This window comes from Neofelis nebulosa, chromosome 8 (assembly GCF_028018385.1).
Source record: "Neofelis nebulosa isolate mNeoNeb1 chromosome 8, mNeoNeb1.pri, whole genome shotgun sequence".
NCBI classification, from domain to species: domain Eukaryota; kingdom Metazoa; phylum Chordata; class Mammalia; order Carnivora; family Felidae; genus Neofelis; species Neofelis nebulosa.
The window spans coordinates 20999194-21013312 of record NC_080789.1 but is presented as its reverse complement, the minus strand read 5'-3'; the positions used below and the strand labels follow the sequence as shown (position 1 = coordinate 21013312).

Genomic DNA, 14119 nt, shown 5'->3' with positions numbered 1-14119 from the left:
ACTAAACAAGAGCCTTTCTCCCCACTAGCTCGGCAGAAAATAAGGTCAAAACCAACCAGAGGGAAAAGAGACAAGTTCTTAATGCTTTGTAATACACATATTTCACATGGTGGGTGGAATGAAGGTTATGGAGATGACAGATTCTTTGAAACCCATGGAAAATGTTAGGACTCTGACCTTGTACATTTTCCATTTATTTCAGCTCTCATCATGCTGCATTTTAACTTACAGGCTTACATATCCATCCCTCTCCTGGGTCTTGCAGTGCCCCTCAATCAGGAACTTCATCTTATTCCTGTATTTTCAGTATATTTTTTTAAAACGTTTGTTATCTTAGAGCAAGCACACACACACACGGGCATGTGCAAGCAGGGGAGGGGCAGAGAGAGGAGGACAAAGGATCCAAAGTCTTGATGCGGGGCTTGGACTCACAAACTGTGAGATCATGACCTGAGCTCAAGTTGGATGCTCAACCAACTGAGCTACCCAGGCGCTCCATTTTCCATGTATTTTTAACGCAGGGCCTGGGCATCATAGATCTTCAATGCATTCATTGAATCAAATTACTTTGGTTTGTTACAGCTTTGAGTAGTAAATGCTGTACTTTTAAGTTAGTTTTTACTAGTATCTTTGACAGGAGACAGATGTTTCTGTAACTTAAAATTCTGTAGTTTCCCCCAATTTTTAGTTTCCCCACACTGAGTTCACATTATGTTTAGATGTTTCAGGGGGAGTGGGTGGGAGTAGCATTAATTTTGATGGCACCACTCTGTTTTTATAAAATCTCAGACTTTGACTCTTAAGTAAGTAATTAGCACATATTAAAAATGTTGTGTTCTGAATCTCTGTGCTTATGATGGCATCTAATGTGTGAGGAACCATTTGTTTAGGTAGCTATTTACAATGTGACAAATAGCTTCTCTGTTGAAACCAACAACCAACCAAAATACAAGATAGAGAAACCTATTCATACAGTCATTTTTAAACCCACAGAACATCCATGCTTTCTCACAGAACTTCTGAAATCAATTTTCTTGGCTGGCATTCATTTAATAACAAAACTATGCTTCCTTATCAATCTCACCTTTCTCATCAAAGATGCAAGGATATCCTGAGAAGTATGCAGCTGTGAGTTTTATACAAAGGAAAAATGCTAGTAATCTAGCTGGTTCCTACAATTGATTTGACCTCTTGATAAATAATGCAGAAAGATTAACAGGATATTTATGAAGATAATAAAAATGTAATTGTTACTTTGGTGTTATGCCGTAACAATGAGAGTTTCTAGTATGGTCATCCCACCAGGATGGAAGAAGACACCCTGGGATTTCATTCTTGCCTCTGCCCTTTTCAGCTATTGTCCCCTGGGCAACTCTCTTAGCATCTCTGAGCCTAGTTTCCCAATTTGTGATGTGAGGCTCCTAGAAATTATATACAGTGTTATTGTGGTGTTCAAAGGAATATGGGAAATCTTGGTATGAACTCTAAAGGGATATACAAATACAAGGAATTATCATAGAAGGGCAGGCCATCTGGATTGTGGATTACTCCTAGGAAATCTTTGTTCTGTGGACATAATAAAGTACAAGTACATTCTAGAATGATACATTCTAATTCCCATGTTTAATAGAACCTCTTTGTTTCCCACCCCATAGTGCTATGATAGGGCTCCATTAAATTTGTTGAACTTACCTACCATGAAAGCCATCTCTTGTGAAGCCTTATAAGCCAGAGACAGAAGTATAATGGCTATAGGATATTGGCTTAACATATTATTTCCAGGAGTAAAATGAACTTAGAATTTTATTGACTACTATTTTTATAGATTTTTTTTTCTCAGCCAAATTATCCAAAATTTTAGGAGCTGATATTTACATATTTTAAGTAATTCAGTTTCTTACATAGATAGTAATAAAAACACATGTTATATTACTTTTAGAATTTATAAAATTTTTATCTCCCTGAGTAAATATAGAGATGGTTATATGATGCACCATGTTTCCCCTTTTTGCTTTGACTACCAGAAAACTCAAAGCTCAGCTTTCAGTTATAGTGAATATTCTGGCCAAAGTCAGTTTTGTTTAAGAGGGCTCACCTTAGGGGAGCCTGAGTGGCTCAGTCGGTTGAGCATCCGACTTGGGTTCAAGGCATGATCTCATGGGTTCATCAATTCAAGCCCTGCATTGGATTGGGCTTGCTGCTGTCAGTGGGGAGTCTGCTTCAGATCCTCTGTACTCCTCTCTATGCCCCTCCTCTGCTCACACTCTATCAAAAATAAATATTAAAAAAAGGGCTCTCCTTAGACTATTGGCATCAGAATCACTTGGAGTGCTGTTCATATGGATCCTGGAACTCACCTACCGGTGTAGATTTCTTGGACCTTGGGCCTTAATAATCTGTATTTTATACAGAACGCTAGTTATTCTTGGGCATATTAAAGTTTGAAAATTACTGGCTTAAGATTTTAGAATCTTGATTGTTTCACTATATGAGTGAACTTTAAATAGCCATAATTTATATCTTAAAATCACCTATAGCCTTTTCGGAATAGGCAAAGCAGAATAACTAAAAACATTTATGTCCATTTGGAAAAGATGATTCTGGTTGTCTTATAAAGTACTTTCTGCCAGTTCCCTTGTATTCCCTTTCCTTAAGTGTAAGTAAGGTCTTCAGATCTGCTCTTGTGTTGAAAGAGGTGAGAAAGAGGACTTGTGGCCCGGAACTGCGAGCTCCTATCTCACTCCTTTGATGGCATGATGGCATGATGGAGTGATGGCATAGAGATATAAAAAGGCACTGGAGATCTATAGAGCTCAAAGTTAACAGCGTAAGAGGCTCTGTCTTTGGAAAGAGGGGTGGACGTTGCATTAATTTAACTGTTGCTAGTGCAATACTAAGATCCTTGAGTCAGGGACTTTTTCTGTTTCTTGGGCATAGCGCAGAGCCTGCACTAAGACCATCAGGAGGGGAAGAGGTGCTGATGGGTGTCCAGAATCCAAATTGAGAGAGAGAGAGAGAGCGAGAGAGAGCGAGAGAGAGCGAGCGCTAGAGAATCTTAAGCAGGCTCCACACTCAGTATGGAGCCCAACGTGGGGCTGCATCCCAGGACTCTGGGATCGTGATCTGAGGCCAAAATCAAGAGTCAGATGCTTAACCGACTGAGCCACCCAAGTGCCCCATTGCTATGCTTATCTCTGAAAATACACATTTTAGAGCCAAATTTAAGTGATCTTACAATATGATTTACTCTGTAATACTCTCCCCACCGTGGACTCTATTGAAAAGGAATGGGTTAAATTAGAACTAACATTTTGGCCCAAAACCAAAATGCTCTTTGGTTTTCTTTAAATATGTGTACTATTCTTTCCTCTCTACCTGACCCCTGTTCTTTCACTCCCAAATCTCTGCATCTCTTTCAGTGTCAAACACAGATGGCATTTGAGGGAGACCATGTGGCATAATGGAGTGACTCTAGGCCAGGAACACCTCAATTCATGGGTGAGAAACCCTCCAGGGGTATTGACACTTTGAGACCTGTGACCAGGACATGCCTCTAATTGATTGTAGATCCCTGGTGGCCACCCCCCTCCTCCACCTTGGAGCCTGATACAGCTGCAGAATTCCAAGGCCATGCCATCAACCAGTTAGGCTGATAAGAAAGAAGAATCCTGGTGGCCATGATGACCAACTTTTCCAGTTCCTCCCAGTCAGAAGTAATCTCTCCTTCTCCTTTAATTCTTTTTTAAAAATATTAATTGTTGAGTAGACCTAAAAATATTTTTGAGGAGATATAAAATATAAAGTGTACATAAGATAAAGGATGACACAGCTTCAAACACCTGTTTATCCACCACAAGGTTTATTTATTTAATTATTTTTTTATTATCATTTTTTTTTACGTTGAAAAAACTTAGATTTAGCCAGCTGGACTCAGTTTAGATGATCCCAATTTTGTTGGCAACATCCAAAGCATCATAGTCAGGAGCCAGTCGAACATATGCTTTCTTTTCTTCATCAGACCCGATCAGAGTGTTGACCTTGGCCACTTGGTCAATGTCCTAGAGCTTCTTCGCGGCCTGTTTGATCTGGTGCTTGTTGGCCTTCACATACACAATGAACACAAAAGTGTTGTTGTCTTCTATTTTCTTTGTGGCTGACTCGGTAGTCCGGGGAAACTTGATGATGGCATAGTAGTCAAGCTTGTTTCTCCTGGGGGCACTCTTTCGAGGATATCTGGGCTGCCTTCAGAGATGCAGTGTCTTGGGCCATCGGAATGTAGGTGACATGCAGATCTTCCTCTTTTTTTTTTTTTTTTTTTTTTTATGACTGTGGATGCCTTTCAGCACTGCTTTCTTGGCCTTCAAAGCCTTTGCTTTGGCTTCGGCTTAGGGAGGGGTAGGGGCTTCCTTCTTCGCCTTTGACACCATCTTCGTGAAAGGGCTCCACCACGAGGCTTAAACAAAAGATCATCAATAATGCCTTTCAGTGCTCTTGTGGCCTCTCCCCTATCCTATTTTTTTCTCTCCCCCATATTAAAGGTAACCAATCTCCTAAATTTGGGAATTTTCATATTCTTGATTTATTTTATAGTTTTATTATACATTCATATCCCTAAACTATACATAGTTTAGTTTAAAAAAAACTTTTAAAAAGTTGTATTTCTTAAAATTCAAGTATAACTAGCATCAATCATTACACATAGTTTTGTTTTTATTAAATTTTATTTAAACTGGAGCAAACAGTATATTTTTTTTTAGACTTTTTCCACCTGAAGGTAAGTTGGAGGAGATTCATCTGTGTTATGGACAGGAGTAGTTCCTTCATATCTGCTCCTGTGTAGTATTCCATTATATTAGTATACCTACTATCTCTATTCCACCATTTACAGACACTTGTGTGATTCCAGTTTGGGGCTATTAAGAATTTTCTGAATTTGCTTTTGTATGTGTTCAGGTGCAGGAGGTTCTCTAGGGATCTACCCAGGAGTGGAATTGCTGGACCATAGGGTATAAACCTGCTTGGCTATATTAAAGACCAAATTGTTTTCCAAATTGGTTTCCAAATTGGTTATAGCCATTTACACTTTGACCATCTGTACATAATTTCAACAACTGTGATGATGATGACTGATGGCTAAGTCACACAGTTTGCGTGCCTGCACTCAAGTCAACTCATTCAATCCCCACAATAGCCCTGCGTGTCCTCATTGCTCCATATCCTTGCCAGCCCCTGAGAGTGTCTGGCTTGTACGTTTTGCTGGTCTGGTGGGTGTGAAATGGTACCTTAGTGTGGTTTTTACTTTGTATTTGTGTGGTAACTAATAACATGGAGCATCTCTTCCTAGGTCTGTGGAGTGCCTGTTCAAATCCTTCCCTCATTAAAAAAAATTTTTTTAATGTTTACTTATTTTTGAGAGCGAGAGAGACAGTGCGAGTGGGGAGGGGCAGAGAGAGAGGGAGACACAGAATCCGAAGCAGGCTCCAGGCTCTGAGCTGTCAGCACAGAGCCTGACGCGGGGCTCAAACTCATGGACCACAAGATCATGACCTGAGCTGAAGTCAGACACTTAACCGACTGAGCCACCCAGGGCCCCCCTTCTCTCATTCTTAAATTGGGTTGTCTGTGGTCATCTTTAAGTCATAATAACTTTCTACTACTTCTACTTTCTGTTGTAACTATTTGCATCCTGTCTTATTTCTTTCATTAGACTGTGAGCTCCCTACAGGACTGACAGTGTCAGGGATGTTTGTGTTCTCACAGAGTCAAGCCTTATGATTGGAACCTGGTCATTGCACAGGAAGATTTATTTTTGAAAGTTTGTACCCTTTTACCAACCTCTTCCTATTTCCCCCAGATGCCCCTCTTCTAGTCTGTTTCTATGAGTTTGACTTTTTTTTCCTTTTTTTTGGTTAAGATTCCACTTATAAATGACACCATGCAGTATTTGTCTTTTTGTCTGGCTTATTCACTTAAACGTAATGTCCTCAAGGTCGTCCATGTTGCAAATGGCAGAATTTCCTTCATAGTTATTACAGAATAATATTCGCGCGCGCGCGCGTGTGTGTGTGTGTGTGTGTGTGTGTGTGTGTGTGTTTATTTTGGTGTGATATTATGATTTATAATAAGAAATGCTTGTTTTTTGTCCCTGTTTCTGGTACAGAGCTCCTAAAATGCTTGGAATTGTCGAAATGCAATAAAGCTCTTTTGTTAATGAGGTGACTTAAGCAGGTTAGAAAGGGGGCTGGTTGCCAGTGGGGCTAACCATGTGATTAGAGGGTTGGCACTTTTAGTCCCAGAAGGGAGGAGGAACTGGAGGGTTCATCAATTGCCAATGGACAATGACTTAATTGTCATGGCTATGTAATGAAACCTCCCTAAAGCCCCAAAAGGTCAGGGTTCAGAGAGCCTCCAGGTTGGTGAACCCATGGAGTTGATTGGAGAGTGGTGTACCTAGAGAGGTCATGGAAGCTCTTTGCCCTTTCCCCAGGTCTTGCTCTATACTTCTCTTGCATCTGGCTGTTCCCAAGTTCTATCCTTTTGTAATAAACCAATGATCTAGTAGGTAAAATGTTTCTCTGGGTTCTGTAAGCTGTTCTAGCAAATTAATCAAATCCAGAGAGGGGGTTTTAGAAACCTCTGATTTTCACTTAGCTAGTTGATTGAGAAGCACAGGTAATAAATAACCTGGGCTTGCAAATGGCCCCTGAAGTGGAGGATGGTCTTGTGGGGATGAGTTGTTTTGTCTGTGGAAGCTGATGTAATCTCCAGGTGTAGGTAGTGCCAAAATTGACTTAAATTGAGTTGAAATCTTGGAGACCATGCTAGTGTCTGAGAATTGCTTGTTGATGTGAGGAAACACACACACACACACACACACACACACACACAGTGCTGCAGTGAACATGGGAATGCAGATATCTCTTCAATATCCTATTTTCATTTCCTTTGAATATATACCCAGAAGTAGGATTGCTGGATCATATGGTAGTTCTATTTCTAATTTTCTGAGGAACTTCCATACGGTTTTCCACAGTGGCTGTACCAATTTACATTTCTACCAACAGTGCGCAAGGGTTCCCTTTTCTCTACATTCTTGCCAGCACTTATTTCTTATCTTCTTGATGTAGCCATTCTAACAAGTGTGAGGTGATATTTGCATTTTGATTTGAATTTCCCCAGTTAGTGATGTTGAAAACCTTTTCAAGTATTAGATCCCTATAAGCTATTTGTAGGTCTTTTAAAAAATGTCCATTTAGTTCATCTCAGTTTTTAATCAGATTTTTTTTTTTTGGCTATTGAGTTATATATAGGAGTCTTATATTTTGGGTATTAAAGCTTATTAGAGACACAATTTGCAAATACTTTCTCACATCTGCAGGTTGCCTTTTCATTTTGTTGCTAATTTGCTTTGCTGTGCAGAAGCTTTTTAATTTGATGTAGTCCCACTTGTTTGTTTTTGCTTTCTTGGCTTTGCTTTTGTGTCCATAAGCATATGTATTGAATGAAATAGAGAGGACCAGTTTTGCTTTATAAATTGGTAATCCTTCCTCCCAATCTAGCCCAAAACATTTTCCCTCAGAGGTTAACTGAATACCTGCCAGGGGTGTTGCAAAAGAAATTCCTCCGTTGGGAAGGAGATTGGACTGTGTAATAGTGCGTTTCGTCCAACTCCAAACTTTCTCAGTCTCTGTAAAAATCTTTGACCCATCCAGAAAAGTTCCCTTTGTATCCTCCTTCTAAACCTTGACCAACCTTCCTGATCACTTGATCACTTACTTAAAAAAAACCAAAAATCAAAAAAACCCCAAACTTCATTATGAAATAGAACACAGATATGCAGACAAATGCATAAAATACAATATAGATAATTATAACATCCCAATCACTAAATTTGTTAAACAACCTATGTTGTGGATTTGGGTAGAAGATCAGCAACCCTGAGAAATTTAGCCTTTTGATATGCTCCAGGGAGGGTTGGAAAACTATGACCTGTGGGCCACACGTGCATCACTGCCTGGTTTTGTAAATAAAGTTTTACTAGAATACAGTCATGCTAGGTTGTCTGGTGGCTCAGTTGGTTGAGTGCCTGACTCTTGATTTTGGCTTAGGTCACGATTCCAGGGTCATGGAATCAAGCCCCAAGTCAGGCTCTGTGCAAAGCATGGAGCCTGCTTAAGATTCTCTCCCTCTCTCTCCCTCCCCCTCTCCCCCCACCTGCCCCCCCCTTTCCCCACTTGCTTCCATACACCTGCTCTCTAAAAAAAAAAAAAAAAAAAAAGAGCCCAGTCCTGCTAATTTGTTTCTATATCATCTATGGCTATTTCCATGCTACAATAGCAGAGTTGAGTAGTTGTAGAAAGAACTGCATAGTCTGCAAAGCAGAAAATATTTACTCTCTGGCCCTTCATAGAAGGTTTGCCAACTGTTCTTCTAGAGTCTGACTTGGAAAAACAGAACTGCCTCTGTCCTGTGTGGTTTCTACTTAATAAAAGTAGTTGAGAAAATCTTTGTTTGAGAAAAGCAAGTTAAATAATTATAACATTCAAAAATATTAAACTCTATGATCTATTTTAATGAAATCTTAAGAATAGCCAGAAACTAAACCCAAAGAAAATTATCTCTCAATCTTGACCTCCTTAAGAGTGTGCTGAATTGCACCAACAACATTTTATAACAAAAAGACTGGAGCAACCCAATAATTTTTTAGGTCACAGGGTATAACTAATTGAATAGAAAAAGAGATCAACATCTTGAGATTATATCCCTGGAGAAGGTAACACCTGAAACAGATTGAGTTTTTTGATTAAGTTATTCCTTAGTGAGTAGAGGTTAAACAGTCAAACAGATGAAAGTACTTGATAGGAAATAGAGCTGGAGCACACATGATTCTCGAAGTGACATTTGGGAAGTGCACGTGCACACCACATCCTTCCCCACACTGCACACACAATGATGCTTAGTCAAATACAAACCAAAATGAGATGACCCCTGTCTGCCTGTTTTCCACTTGAACACAGAAAGTTTTGACTTTCAAATTGTCAATTGTCATTTTCACTATAGCAAAATCAATCTGATTTTCTTTGGGCAATCTCACAAGTGAAAAGAAAAAGTAAGTAATAAGTTTAATTTGCCTGCCTACAGGGGAAATGAAATTGAAACCCAAAGAGCATATCAAATTCATTAAAACAAGCAAGCAAAAAAAACCCAAAAAAACAACCCAACTCGGACTCTTGATTTTGGCTCAGATCATGATCTCACAGCTCAATCTGTGAGATCGAGCCCCACGTCAGGCTCTGTGCACTGACAGTGTGGAGCCTGCCTGGGATTCTTTCTCTCCTTCTCTGAGCCTCTCTCTCCATCCCTCCCTCTCTCTCTGTCTCTGTCTCTCTGTCTCAAAATAAGTAAACATTAAATAAAAAAGAAAAAACATCCAGTGTAATCTTTCCTCCAAGCTGTATTTCGGTCTAAAGTTCTGATTGGCTGAGAGTGGGGTACCTCTTGTGCTGCTTTGAGGCAACGAGTGAGTTGTAGTCTAAGAAAGGGCTATACGGTTCAAAGCCTGATTACACCACCTTCCTCTTCCTCCCCTCTCCAATTAAAAAAATCATTGTATATAAAAATGCCTCACTTTTCAAATTTGCATTTAAAGAATGCTTGTTTGGGGCTTCTCTTTTTTTTTTTTTTAATTTTTTTTTAACGTTTATTTATTTTTGAGACAGAGAGAGACAGAGCATGAACGGGGGAGGGGCAGAGAGAGAGAGGGAGACACAGAACTGGAAGCAGGCTCCAGGCTCTGAGCCATCAGCCCAGAGACCGACGCGGGGCTCGAACTCATGGTCCGTGAGATGGTGACCTGAGCTGAAGTCGGATGCTCAACCGACTGAGCCACCCAGGCGCCCCTTGTTTGGGGCTTCTAAGTGAAAAGCTAAACACCTTAAAATAGCAGCCTCTCAAATAAAATAATTTTTCCTTCCTCCAGAAAGTAATTGCCCTTTGGAAATGCATTCTTAAAAATGATGTGTAGAACGTAGGTGAGTTGGAGATCGGAAGGAGGCCATAGACCCAGACTGAAACCCTGCCCTCTAAGAATGATCCATGTGCATGTGAATACACAGCTCTTATATTCTTCTTTTCTATGCTTCATCGAAGCAGGGTGTAAATGATGTGTGGCAGTGGGGTAGATACAGTGGTTGGGAGTTCAGTGTTTGTCATCAAACCTGGGATCACTTCCTAGATCCAAGATTGTGTGACCTTGGGGAACTTGTTTGTCCTCTCAATCACAGGTACCTGACCTGAAAAATGAAAATGGTACTAATCTCCACTAAAATGTTGTTTTAAGTGTTAAATGAAATAATACGTATAAAAAGCCTTAACGTAGTACCTAGAATATAGTAAAGGGGTGAGAGAGAAATGAGCAGGATACTCATGTGCTTATTAGTGGCCGCTCCAGGGGTGAAACTACTGACAGCTAGTAGATGGGGTGTGTGTGTGTGTGTGTGTGTGTGTGTGTGTGTGTGTGTGTGTGTGTGATTGCCATTCTGATATCATAGAGATAAGAGCCTTTTGCTTGTTAAGGAAAACATTTAGTAGCTTTCTTCCAACTGTGTTTTTAGACACCTATGTCTTTTAAAAATTTGCAGTCTGGGGGTGCCTGGGTGGCTCAGTCAGTTGAGCGTCCAATTTTGGCTCAGCTCCTGATCTCACGGTTCATGCGTTGAGCCCTGTGTTGGGCTCTGTGCTGCTATCTTGAAGCCTGGAACCTTCTTTAGATTCTGTCTCCCTCTCTCTGCCCCTCCCCTGCTTGCACACATGTGCACTCTCTCAAATGGATAACATTAAAAAAAAATCTGCAATCTGTACTGAAACCATGGACTTTCTACCAATCAATGATTAAAAGCAGCACTGAATCGGGCTTCTGGGTGGCTCAGTCGGTTGAGCCTCCAACTCTTGATTTTTGGCTCAGGTCATGATCCTAGCCATGGGTTGTGGGATCAAGCCCCATGTCAGGCTCTGTGCTCAGCTTTAATATTCTCCCTCTCCCCTTCTGCCCCTCTCCCCTGCTTGAGGGTTCTCTCTCTAAAATAAACAATAACGAAAACAAAAACCAGCACTACGTTAAGGTGCCAAAATGTTAAATGACGATAGGAAAAACTCAGTGAGTGCTTGCTACAATGCCTGGTGCTATTCATTTGTGAACTAGTTTCCTTAATCTTCATAAAACCATAGAAGGTAGCAGTTATTATCCTTGTTATACAGGAGGGCAAGAGGAGGAAGAGGTAAAGTAACCTGTCCAGGTTACACAGCCAGGAACTGGTTGACCCAGTACTCAAGGCCAGGCAGTCTGGCTCCCAAACCTGTTCTGGGCATATCCTTGTGTCCTGGATACTGAGATTTTCCCAACCTCTTGTTGGCAGTGAGTAGAGTGGTTGGTGGAGGAGAGGCTATCAGAATGAACTCCTGAGAGCAGTCTACAGAGATCTATACCCATGTTAGAACTCGTGTAAGTTAATGGTTTGGTTCAAAAACCACCCTAGGGATTCTGCACCAGAAATGACTCTGGGCCCTCCCTGCCAGGGAAGATGAGACCCTGATGCCTCAGTGTACTTTTCTTTCTAGATCTTTCATTATGGAGGTCAAAGACTGTAGACTCGAGTATAATTTCTGGAATCTATTGATGATGTACCTTTTGGGAACACTTTTAATGTGAGGGGGCTATTTGAATCTGTCATAAAAATAATTGTAGCCTTTAAGAGTTGTTTTTAAGGATTAATTTAAGACTGAAGAAAATCACTTTCATCTGCAGGGCCTCCTCACGGTCACTTGAATTTTTTGCTTTTATTTCTTTTACAAATACTAATCAGAAGAGGAAAAAGGGCATGTCTTTTCAAATAACTCCTGGCCTTTTCCTTTTGGGGTAATGTTTCCTTACAAACTACATTTTTAAGAACTGGTTGGGGATGAGTGGAGGATGAGCAAGAATGATAGGAGAAAAATATGCAGGTAGTGGTATTTAAGATAACTCTTTTGGGACACTGCTTACCAAATGTCTTAGATGGAATACACAGGTATTGAGTCCAGGGTTTTAGCATTCTAAGATACCTCAAAGGCCATTTAGACACCATTTTTGCAGGTAAGGAAGCTGAGAAAAAGCAATTTAGTGACAAAGCTGGGACTAGAAACCAGGTCTCCTGGTTTATATGTCCCTATCCTTATATTTTGAACTGACTGCTGGGAAGAACAAAAAGCCATGAGTTCTCCCTGGGCTGGCAGATGAAGCCTTAATATTTATCCCTAATGTTTGGGCTCTTCCACAAAGAGATTCCATAAGTTAGACTTTTCCCAAGTTTTACGTGGGAATAGGAAAAAGTTGCCTTTCTTGCATATAAAATTTGGCAATAAACAGTGCCCTTATTTTGTAACGATACTGCTTGGAATTCAGACTAATTTAATTTAATCCCTGTCTTTCCACTTCCTTCCACAAAATGAATCTTAGCATCTATAAAGGTTATTTTCCAACCTTTTACTGATGCTAATATCCCCCATTCAGCAATTGCAATTTACTGTCTTATTATTCACTTATGATCAGGAATGTTCTTGTACTGTCATTTTGTTGTGACGTTTCCTCGTTGGCTTTAGAGGATAATGCTTAACATTTTTGAAAATGTCCTTTTTCTTTCTCTCTGCGACAGCAAGGAGTTTCAGTGGGCTTTAATACTTCAGAAGGCAAGTGAAGGTGAATGTATGCTGGAATTTTCTGTGGAATCTGAAAGTTCTTGAAGGCAGTGTGAATCAGTAAGGTAGAGAAGTGTAATTTAATGAACATACACAAAATAAAGATCGTAGCATCTGAGTTCTAGTGTTGTTTTCTGCCACAAGGAAGAGTCAAAATACAAGAGTCTTGGTCATTTAAAGTCGAGAAAAGGCAACTTCTGTGTCTCCTTGCCTAGTCTGCTCTGGGGCTGCCTCTCCTGTTAGAGATTGCATAGTATATTGGAAAGAATACTAGACAGAAAGCTGGAAGATCCGGGTTCATGGGCCGACTCTGCCCCCTACCCTGTTAGATTTGCGGCAGATAGGATTACCTCTGTTGTCCAAAGTTTTCTCATTTGTAATTTTGGGTTATGCTTAAACCAGTGGTTGTCAACCCTGGCTGTGCATTCTTATCAGCTGGAGAATTTTTGTTTCCTGGATATTTTATGGTAACATCTTAAAACAGAAATATAGAATGAATTTTTTAATGTTTGTTTATTTAATTTGAGAGGGAGAAGGAGACCGAAAATCCCAAGCAAGCTCTGTCTGTCAGCGCTGAGCCTGACCTGGGGCTCAATCTCATGAGTTGTGAGATCATGACCTGAGCCAAAATCAAGAGTTGGACACTTAACTGACTGAGCCACCCACAGGTGCCCCTGTAGGATGAGTTTTATAGTGAACACCCACCACCCAGATTCTACTGTTAACACATTATCTATTAGTTGGGAGGCCTTTAAAATACACACACACTCCCTCACATACTCCTACATGTTATGGAATAAATGCCTCTGGGATTAGAAAAGGTGAAGAAGGGAAATTTCTCTTTTTACTTCATATACTTGTGGTGTTTGAGATTTTGTTAAACAGTGAATATATATTACTAATACTGCTATTATTGCTAAAAACCACCATAACAAAGTAAATATACACATTCTTGGGACTCCTCCCTCCAACGAGTGATACAGCAGATCCCGGATGGGGCTTTGGCATTTTTAGTTTTTTGAAATGTAGCTAGGATTGAGAATGCAGAAGTATGCGGTCTCTAAAGTGCCACTGAGGTTTAATATTCTAAGAGGCTACAAATTCTCCTTTTCTATTAACCAGAAATTCTCCTCTATAGTAGATTGGTTCTAGTTTCTTCTAGTGTGGTTCCAGATTCTTCCTGGTTCAGAGACAGGCAGCTGAGTGCTGCTATTGTCATAATGATGAGCCTGCAGCCAGCAGAAAGAACATCTTGTGTAAGCAGAGAAAACCTCAGTTTCAGGCAATACAGCCTAGCTTTTTGCCTTTTTTTTTTCTTTTCTCCTGGTTCTCCCGTGGAACTGTTTGAGATCTCTCTAAAGCCTTTAGAACCACCTCCTTTGCCTCT

The 14119-nt window shown here is 40.3% G+C and overlaps 1 protein-coding gene and 1 pseudogene across 4 annotated transcripts in view; one reads left to right on the top strand and one right to left on the bottom strand.

The window, feature by feature from the left end:
* Positions 1-14119, top strand: part of ANO4 (anoctamin 4) — a 426134-nt gene that overhangs the window by 44233 nt on the left and 367782 nt on the right. The window lies entirely within an intron of this gene.
* Positions 3916-4427, bottom strand: LOC131519020 (large ribosomal subunit protein uL23-like; annotated as a pseudogene).